Consider the following 11,859-nt stretch of genomic DNA (forward strand, 5'->3'; position numbering starts at 1 on the left):
CTTAATATCTTTCAATGTTTTCTTCTGCAGCTACAGACACAGAAGGACCTGGCAGATCATGTCTACGGTCTTGGATAGTTCCATACTGCATAAAATTATCGATAATTCTGATAAAAATAACACAAAACATTATTTTAATGCAGATTTATTGCCAAAAAAATGGAGTGACGTAACGCATACGTTTAAAGAATAATAAATTCTAACCTTTTCAGCGTGTTTTCGCTCTTAACTTTATGTGTTCCGTATTTAGTACGAAACCCCCTGTAAGCATTGCTATAAACCTTTCCTCTGGAAAGAAGCACTCGACAAGATAAATCTTTTCTTCCGTCGTCAGATTACTCATTTTGACGCGCACGGACTTGCATCTACCACAACCAGAATAAAACTGCGGACACTCAAATGAACGACCGTTAACCGTAAGACCCTTTCTGAAGTCATGGAGGGGAGAACCAATCGTTTACTTTCAGCAACTTCCCATGGGACACCCTGTATCATGATTTAACGATAAACATAACTTTGAAAAACAATAGTGAACGCGATGAGCAACGAAAAGCTATATATGCTTTTCATATTCACCAAACCATTTTGGATCTGGGTTGGAAATCTTTCCGCACATATTCACCCAACTTGGTGCCTTCGGATTATCACTTATTCCAATCGACGCTCTTCATTGTGCTTGAATGATTCTTTATAATGATAACTTACGGCAAGAAAAAAGTTTCAATAACGCAGTACTTTTTAACTGGATAATATTTCCGAGATGTAGTTGAGATACGAAACATGTTTTCGCAGAGGTATTCGAAATTCCGGGCAGGTGGCAGAAAATTGAAAAAAACGGGGGCAGATATTATTTTGATTCAGTAATTGTATTGCGCATATTATGCGCCTAAATAGCAAAAACTTGCAAAGTGACTACAACTTTTACATACCTCTAATAATTCTGGCATTTATCGTTTTAAGCCCCAAATTTTTTCGGCTCGCTAGCGGTGTTCATTATGTCCCGTAGCCATAATCCGCGCCAATCGACAGTCGCCAATCTGGCACTTTTCTCCGGCGCGCTGGACAGTGACAGCACGCGACCGCAATTTCTCGGAGTGTCAACGACGACGGCATGCCGGGTCCAATAGGCCTTTCTCCGTTCTCTCTCTCTCTCTTTCTTTCCTTTTTTCCCTCTTTTCCTGTCTCTCTCTGTTTCTCTTTCTCTCTCTGTATTTCGCCTCCTCTCGCCGTGCCTTTGCCATCTTTCTCTGTTTCGTTATTCAAACCCGCAAGTTACTATTACTTAAGACCAACCGCCGGCTGGTTGCGTCGTATGTAATAGTTACACTTGCACTTTCGGCTTGTCGCGACATCAAGCAGTGCCGGATGAAGCAGAATTTTCAACAAAGCCCCGGCAGACGGCGTATTGGAAATATTATCTTACAGTTTGTCGACAAATCGACAATGTAATCGTCTCGTAATTAACAACAAAGGATCAACAAAATATTCTCACAGTGATCAATAAAATATTTTGGAATCTATGCCTCGATGAGTAACGCTCAATATGTACGTTATTGCTGTGACTATTTCTACAATCATATATCTAACGGTGAGATGCAAGGTTGCATTACAAAGACATTGGCAAATCACAAAAATGTGCCAACACACTACGGTTTGCACAGAATGATTGGCAGAGGGAACAAATTTCATACATTCATCTTAAATACTTTGCTTCTACTAGCAACGAACTTTTAGAACGAATGAAGAGAGAATGAGCTGTAACATTGCTACAATATTGCAACCGCAATACTCTTCACCAGTCAATATTCGTAACTTTTCATGGCCCATGGTGGATCGAATAAAATTATGAGCGAACAATGAAAATGGGCGAAATTTGTAACAAGAGAAGCAAGATGTTCATTCAACTGAGCAACGTTCATCAGCAAACGGCAAAGGAAGGCCTGGATCCGTCACTGTTGTCCAAGCGTGAGCCACATTCGTTAACTTTCCTGCGGTGCTGTTTAACGTGACCGAGTCCACGTATCAACGACGACGATCCGAGCTTAAAGGCACTTTCACGAGTGGCGTTCGCAAGATTGGACGCGTTCCAGTAGCCGTAACTGCCAGCGCCGTCGTCTTCGTCGTCGTCATCATCGTCATCATCGTCCTCGTCGTCGTTGTCACATCCCGAATTAACCCTCCGCGGCTGCGTCGCGCGAGCGCATTATGCTGCCCCACGATTATCGCAAAAATCGTTATGCAACCAGATAGCGTTCCCGCCGTTTATTTGCGCAAGCAGATAAAGCCGAGACGGCCTCGGCCGCGCACACTATCGTTTTAACTGTGGAGGAAAAGCTCGTTGCGCTCCTCTCGCGAGTCTGTGCTCCAGACAATTTCTCCACTCGGTGCATGGTGCCGTCAAGGTTGCTACAAGGCTGCGCGGAAACAGGAGCTTTCTGTGGTCAACGACAGCGGCGTAGAACGCGCCATGGCGCTGCTGCTGTCGCACCGTGATTTTATCTGGAAACCATAAATAGGCATGGCAGGTGTCGCAGGCTAAATAAAGACAGCGGCTTCGCATACCGCATGGTGTTCTCCGGGAACGCCAGAGAAATGAATGAGTTCTTGTGTTCTTCACTCGGCGCGAACGCGTCTTTACTTCGCGCCAAGGATCTTCTCGTTCTTGCACCTCGGATTTTTCAATTCTTCAAATTTATTCTACCAATGTCTCTTTTGATTTTGATAAATCGGGGTCATGAGATACTCGGATGCCCAATTACATTTTCAGAATTGCTTCCAACTGGTCCAGCGGATGCACGATTACGCGCATTGCGAGAATATTGAGCAACATTGAGGCTCAACATTGTCTCCGCGCTGCAGGAAGCAGAGTTCAAGAAAACGGAGACTATGGCGGAATAAGAAAAAAAAGAAAAAAAGAAGTAATAAAATGTGTAGCTCGCGCGTGAAATGTATTCGAGTAAACGGTTTCCGGCGAGCTGCTGCAAACCGAAAAAAACAGTTTGCACGTGTGTACACCCACAGAAAAGATTTCTGGACTTAATGCTATTACTCTTTAATCTATCATAAAATAAGATCGCTATAGCGACAATCATATTTATTATTGAAAAGAAGCATATTTTAATCTTGAATAGAAAATTCGAAAATCTAGATTCAAATAATCTTCGTGCTATCTCATTAATTTTCTCAGAAGGATTTAGATACAAATTTGTAGCAAGTTCAAAATATTCTTGCTTTAAGAATATTGTGAGATCTAAAAGACATCTTATTCTATTCTTGTAAGAGAATTTGTAGAATCTGCACAAAACGGCCAATATTTATGTGTTGCAATCGAAAATCGGGAAAGTGTTTCTGTTATTTACAATGAATAAGTGCAATACTCTGCAAGAAATATTAAAAGATATGGAAATGTCTTATCTCGAATCTTATTTCTCAAGTAAGTATATTGTATATACTTACTTACATTTCCATATCTTTTAATATTTCTTGTAGAGTATTGCACTTATTCATTGTAAATAACAGAAACACTTTCCCGATTTTCGATCGCAACACATAAATATTGGCCGTTTTATCGGAATAAAGGACGCAGAAGCGCCGAGTCGACGAGCGACTGTGAGAAAATGATGCGTCGACATCGACAAAGACTACTATAAAGTGGCGCTAATATCAAATTATTCTACATACAAGAATATATGAGCATAAATTTGTACATGTTACTCTTGTCTCAAGACAGTAAGACAATCTTATTTAAGGGGGGAGCCTGCTTTAGAACGTTGAAAATAAGGTATAATTTTACGAATTTTTTTGGAAAAACTATAGAGCGGATCATTATAAAACTTTGATGCATTTATTAGTACGTGTTTAAAGATAAAACAAATTATTTTTTGATTTGAATATATCGCCTGTAGAGGTCGTCCTGGAGGCATTGTAGATTGGTGAGCATTCTCCTGCCTCCAAATTTCATCCAAACTGAAAAATTGAAATATTTTCTTGTTATTTATGAATTCCCATCGTCGATGAACCTTTAATATTCATAAAAACATTAAGTTAAACAATTATTTTTGCATGAAAAAGTTCAAAAACTTTGCCTAAAAATCGTACTTTTGTGTTCTAAGCTCCACCATTTTGGCACTTTTCAACTTTTTTCTTCTCTCTTTGGTTCATCGACGATGGGAATTCATAAATAACGAGAAGATATTTCAATTTTTCAGTTTAGACGACATTTGGAGGCAGGAGAATGCTCACCAATTTGCAATGCCGGCGACGCGGCTGCACTAAGATTTCTCCAGGACGACCTCTACAGGCGATATATTCAAATCAAAAAATAATTTTTTTTATCTTTAAACACGTACTAATAAATGCATCAAAGTTTTATAATGATCCGCTGTATAGTTTCTCCAAAAACAATTCGCAAAATATACCTTATTTTCAGCGTTCTAAAGCAGGCTCCCCCCTTAATTCGAGAGAGAAGAATAGAAATTACTGATTTAAATTAAAAATTGTTTTATTTTCATATTTTGTATACTTGTAATACGATTAAATTAGTCGAGAATATTTTTCGTCTTGTTATCAGAAATCCTTTCTGAGGGTGTACCGTTAGGCGAGATCTTCGATATGAATAATAGGTAGGTGCGTGCAAGAGATGCCTACTCTTCTATCATCCTTCTTTCCCCTCTCCCTTCCTCACATCCTCTATCTCTCCTTGTTGATTAGATTAAATGACGATCTCAGGTAGTGACAGTGGCACACACAGAGATGCTTACGCAGGTGCGCGCGATTCCTTGCGTAACGCGGCGGCACGCACACGCGCCGCGCGCGCGGGCGGGCGGCCCGTTTTCTGCGTCGAGGCACGGTTAATTTGTAATGTATACGATTTTCGCAACGTAATTCGGCGACGAGCGTTTCGCTTGCTCGGCGCGTTTTCGACTTTTCGTTTTGCAAGCGGGCAGAAGCATCCAGCGCGATCACGATACCTACCGCTCGTCCGGCACACCGGAGGACCCTGATCGACCTCCATTCACTCCCCGCTTTATCTTCTCCCTCCTCCTCCTCCTCCTCTTCCTCCACGTCCTCAGCAAGGTTTTGCGTTGGCGATTCTCTCCGCGCGAGATCGGCGGGATGGTGACGGCCGCGCGTGCAAGCGCATGATTAATCGGTCGGTCGATCTGTCGTTTGTTATGACGCGCAGGTCCCTGCCCTCTTGGTACAATACGGAACAGAGATTTCGATGCGGAAGTGGACTTGGAACCAACTGCATTATTTATGAGCTTCTGCGAGAGAGAGAGAGAGAGAGATTATATATATATATATATATATATGTATGAGGTCATGTCTAGAGTGGATTTTATTAATAAGATTGCGCGTTAAATCTAGAGAGCTAAATCAAGACTCGCGCTCGACCCCTTTTGCGCACGAAATTCATTGACCGGCAAGAGGAACGAGTACGGAACCCACTTACCTCGATGAGATTCCGTAGATAGAATTTAATTATACGGGATTCTCCCGTAAGTTTCTGCCGATTGAACGAAACTCGGGTTCTTGCCTGGGAGCCGTTTCGCGAGTGCGACAATCTGCTCATCGATCCCGGTGACCGAACATAATTAATTTCGCTCTTCGCCCCGAAGCGAAGAAATCGATATGAACTGGCTTTCTTTCTTTCTTTGTGCAGAACATACTGGAACTCGTTTTTGTTGCGTGCCGTGTAATCAAGTCATGGAAAAATTCGTGCACGCTCCGCAGGTTTCGTTACGAAAAAAAATGAATGATCAGTTCCCTGAAAATACCTCACCTCAAAATCATCATCTTGGAGTCGCTTTTGTATTCGTGAGAGTGCTCCTTCTCTTAGGTCGTAAGTGAAATTCAATCGCGATGTCGTACGAACGAGTAAACGAACATGTTCGCAATAATGGTTCAAGGCCGTGTCGTCGATTCATGGTCGATCTGGTGAATTGCGCGACCGGCGTCGTCCCATTGTGTCGTGCAATCGCTTTCGAATGAGAAATTCGGTAGCTGTAACACGGTCGCGACGTTATACAATAGACGCTACGGGGAAATTCGAGTCGATCGTCACAGAATTTGACTCAGCGACCTACAGAGCGTTATCTGGGAAATCGTTATCGTGGACGTGAAGATTATTTTGCCAATCATTTTTCACATATCAAGATATCAAAATCTGAAATTATCGAGCAAATATCGCCGGCGATAGACTGGCACGATATTATTATATTTTTAGTATTGTAATATTATTCAAGTATCGCGATATGGAATTACTATCTCTTTTTATCAACTGTATCGATATTCTTTATATCAGATTATTGCAATGAAAATTGATAAAATAATGGCCAATATGATGTTGATTAAATTCTTTCTCAAAATTATATCAATTTTATCCAAAAATAATCCAAAGACAGAAAAAATGCAACAACTTAATATTTTATAAGTATCCTGCTGAACACTGCTGATTGTAATCGAGAGTTTTTCTTTCGTTGCAGGGCAGGTGGTGATTACTGCGAGGGTGATAGACTTCGCTCTGGATTTTCATCTGAAGTAGGTCTCAAGATAGTCCTTCAGCAAGATGTCGATCATAATGCAATACATAGACCGGTTCCACGATATGCTGGACAAACACGCAGGCAAGTGCAATATGGACGAGTAAGATTGGGATCGAGAGGTTTTTGGGAGCGCAAAACGGAAAATAATTTTCATTATAATAGTAACGGCAAAACAATGAGATAAATATTCAGTCGTCGCACTCTAACGCCAAGTATCCAGTGACATCATCGACGTGTAATCGCCGATTACGTAGTTGCGCGATAATTTCGAGAGCCGCGTTAGACGACCACTTGGCGGTGTCGAAGTTCTTCGGTTTTACGTAGTTAACGCGCCATCATCAGGGCAAGAGAGAGAGAGAGAGAGAGAACAATGTAAATAAAACGCGCGATAATATCACTGCTATTTTCCCTTTCGTTTAACAGCTAACAGGTAATTCCGCGGAAAGTCTGGTTGACGTCTATTTTCTCGTTACAAAACGTTTGCGTCTCTTTAATTCTCGGCTGTTTTTGCAAGACCATTGTTTACGAGATGCGCAGTTAACCATGCTGTGAAAAAACCTTGCGGATAAACGATATGAACTCATTTATGCAGCTTCCCTATGTGGTCTAGAATATCATTTGATCTTTATCTTTAGTTTTGTTTCAAAATCTGAATAATTTACTTTTATTTTTTACCTGTTTTTACACCCTCAGAAAGGATTTCTGATAACAAGATAACAAAAATATTCTTGACTAATTTAATCGTATTACAAGTATACAAAATATGAAATTAAACAATTTTTAATTTAAATCAGTAATTTCTATTCTTCTCTCTCGAATTAAGGGGGGAGCCTGCTTTAGAACGCTGAAAATAAGGTATATTTTGCGAATTGTTTTTGGAGAAACTATACAGCGGATCATTATAAAACTTTGATGCATTTATTAGTACGTGTTTAAAGATAAAAAAATTATTTTTTGATTTGAATATATCGCCTGTAGAGGTCGTCCTGGAGAAATCTTAGTGCAGCCGCGTCGTCGGCATTGCAAATTGGTGAGCATTCTCCTGCCTCCAAATTTCGTCTAAACTGAAAAATTGAAATATCTTCTCGTTATTTATGAATTCCCATCGTCGATGAACCAAAGAGAGAAGAAAAAAGTTGAAAAGTGCCAAAATGGTGGAGCTTAGAACACAAAAGTACGAGTTTTAGGCAAAGTTTTTGAACTTTTTCATGCAAAAATAATTGTTTAACTTAATGTTTTTATGAATATTAAAGGTTCATCGACGATGGGAATTCATAAATAACAAGAAAATATTTCAATTTTTCAGTTTGGATGAAATTTGGAGGCAGGAGAATGCTCACCAATCTACAATGCCTCCAGGACGACCTCTACAGGCGATATATTCAAATCAAAAAATAATTTGTTTTATCTTTAAACACGTACTAATAAATGCATCAAAGTTTTATAATGATCCGCTCTATAGTTTTTCCAAAAAAATTCGTAAAATTATACCTTATTTTCAACGTTCTAAAGCAGGCTCCCCCCTTAAATAAGATTGTCTTACTGTCTTGAGACAAGAGTAACATGTACAAATTTATGCTCATATATTCTTGTATGTAGAATAATTTGATATTAGCGCCACTTTATAGTAGGCTTTGTCGACGTCGACGCATCATTTTCTCACAGTCGCTTGTCGACTCGGCGCTTCTGCGTCCTTTATTCCGATAAAACGGCCAATATTTATGTGTTGCGATCGAAAATCGGGAAAGTGTTTCTGTTATTTACAATGAATAAGTGCAATACTCTACAAGAAATATTAAAAGATATGGAAATGTAAGTAAGTATATACAATATACTTACTTGAGAAATAAGATTCGAGATAAGACATTTCCATACCTTTTAATATTTCTTGCAGAGTATTGCACTTATTCATTGTAAATAACAGAAACACTTTCCCGATTTTCGATTGCAACACATAAATATTGGCCGTTTTGTGCAGATTCTACAAATTCTCTTACAAGAATAGAATAAGATGTCTTTTAGATCTCACAATATTCTTAAAGCAAGAATATTTTGAACTTGCTACAAATTTGTATCGAAATCCTTCTGAGAAAATTAATGAGATAGCACGAAGATTATTTGAATCTAGATTTTCGAATTTTCTATTCAAGATTAAAATATGCTTCTTTTCAATAATAAATATGATTGTCGCTATAGCGATCTTATTTTATGATAGATTAAAGAGTAATAGCATTAATTCCAGAAATCTTTTCTGTGGGTGTACATTATGTTTTCCTGACTGAAGCGAATGTCCCTCGCAAAAGTGGTAAATCAATGACGAACCGTGCATTCTTGACTTTCATGGACATCCCGCAGGTGCTTTATCAATTTAATTAGTTAATTCTGAATAACGATTCTGCATAATCTCTTCAATATGTACACATGTCTCGTGATTTGCATAACAATCTTTGAAAATCGCATTTTATCACGTCGGCGAGTCTCACAAGGACTGTTTTTTGGATGTCCCACTTTGAGCGGAAGAATTTGATAAACGCGGTACCGGCTTGTATAAACTAAAGTCGAGTGATTCCTTATTCCGTACAGGCGACACTGTTGCGTTTGTCGCAACGCGAGTACCTCTTTTTCGCAATTCGGTTCTCTGAGAGGCATTCGATGACTGATGGATGTTTTTTTTTTGGATACAAACGATGAACAATTTCTCTAGCATCGCTTTCTGACCTAACTGTTTGGCGAAGTCGCAAATACCTCGCACGCTCGTTGACTTGTTAATGAAGGTCTCGTCGTAATTCACGCGAAGGGTCGAACACTGTGCACGTGGAAACGACTGATCTTAAAAGCGCTTAGTTAGCGTCATTAACATGGCACGCTCGCTTGATTATTTATTCCACCATATTGATTTGCATGCGAAAAGTGCAAATTGTCCGATGCATGTAAAACGCACTCGCGAGCATCGTGCTAAGAGAATGAATGGAAAAAATTTACAATGGCTAATCCTAAGCGACTCCGCGAAAACGCGAGGAGTCTTTATTGCCGCGGTAAACGCGGTTTTCGACGCTCGTGAAAATTCAGTCTTTTAGTTTAGACGTGCAGTCTTTTTTTGTGTAACCGAAACGAATTTATTTACCGAAGAAACAAGTTGTTTACAGGAAATCTACATTTGCATTTGTAGCCGACAAACATTCTTGTTTTCTTTCATATTCTACTTCCTTTATAAAACGTGATTCGCGAACGTAAATATTTTCATGGATCGAGTATACGTGAATACATTATTTTTAATTTATATCTTTTTTCATATCTTCCTAGAGAAGCTTATAAAATCGCTTTTGTTTGCATAAATGTTTAAGTTTAACGGAGTTTGCGGTATTTATTACACTACTTAAGTAATTAACAATTATTGTTAATTATATTTAATTATGTATATTATATGTAATTATATCACACTTGTTTCGCAACGAGAAATTAATTCGCGAATGTAAATCTTTTTATCGGTCAAGTATGTGTCGTAAAATGCAAATGCATTATTTTTCATGTATAACTTTTTTTATATCTTCCTAGAGAGAAGCTTATAAAATTTCTTCTTTTTAGATAGCTTTGAAAGATATCTAAAAAGATATCTTTGCATAAACACGGTTTAACGATTTTGAGGTTTTTATCGCTTATAGTTAATTTCTTATTTATCACATGTGTCAATCCTCGCAACAAAAATTTTCAAGGAACTCTAATTGTGATTTACTGCGCGAGAATGGCAATCTGCATATATCTTGGCACGGAAACGAGAGAAGGGTGAGCGAACCCTTGAAGGACGAGCGCACTCGCACCTGAAAGGAAAAAGGAACGGTGCGCGCCAGACATCGTGAAAGGACGACAGGTCGTGCGTGAATGTTGGAATAGTCCTTCAAGGCGATGCGACCCCAAGGACTTGGTCTGTGCGTGGTTTTTTACCGCCGTTAAATCATGGTCACTAGATCACACCCGTTTCCTGCACGGGAAAACCGCTCATGACTGATACACAGTTGAGCATTGTTGCGTACGCATCGCCACTATGAATTCTTTCGCATGCGATATATTGGGTTGGCCAAAAAGTAATTGCGTTTTTTTATATAAATAAAAGGCGAATTTTTCATGGGAAACAAAAACTTTATTAAACAATATATTTTGTCCATTTTGTTTGATTATCTTTTGCCATTTTTCAGGCAACTTCATGGTTCCGCGCTCAAAAAAGTTCTTATCTTTTTCAGCAAAAAACAATTCCAACAACGATTTCATATCCTCATCAGCAGTCAAGGTTTTACCATTCAGGGCGTTTTGCAAAGAACGAAACAAATGGTAGTCTGATGGTGCCAGGTCTGGCGAATATGGTGGATGTGGTAACATCATGGTAACACATCCCATCCAAGCTGCAACAATTTTTCACGAGTGACCAAACTTGTACGTGGTCTAGCGTTATCGTGGTGAAACACAACACCTTTGCGATTCACCAATTCTCGACGTTTCTGTTTGATGGCATCATTTAATTTATCCAGTTGACGACAGTATACGTCTGAATTAATGGTTTGATTCCTCGCAAGCAGCTCAAAATACACAATACCTTTAAAGTCCCACCAGACTGACAGCATAATCTTTCTTTGGTGAATATCTGCTTTTCAAGTGCTTTCAGCAGGTTCATCACGCTTGCTCCACCATCTTTTTCGTTGACGTTGTTGTAGACGATCCATTTTTCGTCGCCTGTTATCATGCGTTTCAAAAATCGATCATTCTCCTCCGCTTTCTATTGAGAAGTACAGCACAGATTGTCGCACTCGCGAAACGGCTCCCAGCAAGAACCCGAGTTTCGTTCAATCGCAGAAACTTACGGAGAATCCCGTATAATTAAATTCTATCTACGGAATCTCATCGAGGTAAGTGGGTTCCGTACTCGTTCCTCTTGCCGTCAATGAATTTCGTGCGCAAGGGGTCGAGCGCGAGTCTTGATTTAGCTCTCTAGATTTAACGCGCAATCTTATTAATAAAAATCCACTCTAGACATGACCTCATACATATATATATATAATATATAATCTTCTCTCTCTCTCTCTCGCAGAAGCTCATAAATAATGCAGTTGGTTCCAAGTCCACTTCCGCATCGAAATCTCTGTTCCGTATTGTACCAAGAGGGCAGGGACCTGCGCGTCATAACAAACGACAGATCGACCGACCGATTAATCATGCGCTTGCACGCGCGGCCGTCACCATCCCGCCGATCTCGCGCGGAGAGAATCGCCAACGCAAAACCTTGCTGAGGACGTGGAGGAAGAGGAGGAGGAGGAGGAGG

At 39.7% G+C, this 11,859-nt stretch overlaps 1 pseudogene; it reads right to left on the minus strand.

The window, feature by feature from the left end:
• LOC113562703 overlaps positions 1–1,827 on the minus strand; it is an 8,626-nt pseudogene extending 6,799 nt beyond the window's left edge.
• Between the last annotated feature and the right edge of the window lie 10,032 nt (positions 1,828–11,859).

The sequence above is a fragment of the Ooceraea biroi genome, chromosome 10 (assembly GCF_003672135.1).
Source record: "Ooceraea biroi isolate clonal line C1 chromosome 10, Obir_v5.4, whole genome shotgun sequence".
NCBI classification, from domain to species: domain Eukaryota; kingdom Metazoa; phylum Arthropoda; class Insecta; order Hymenoptera; family Formicidae; genus Ooceraea; species Ooceraea biroi.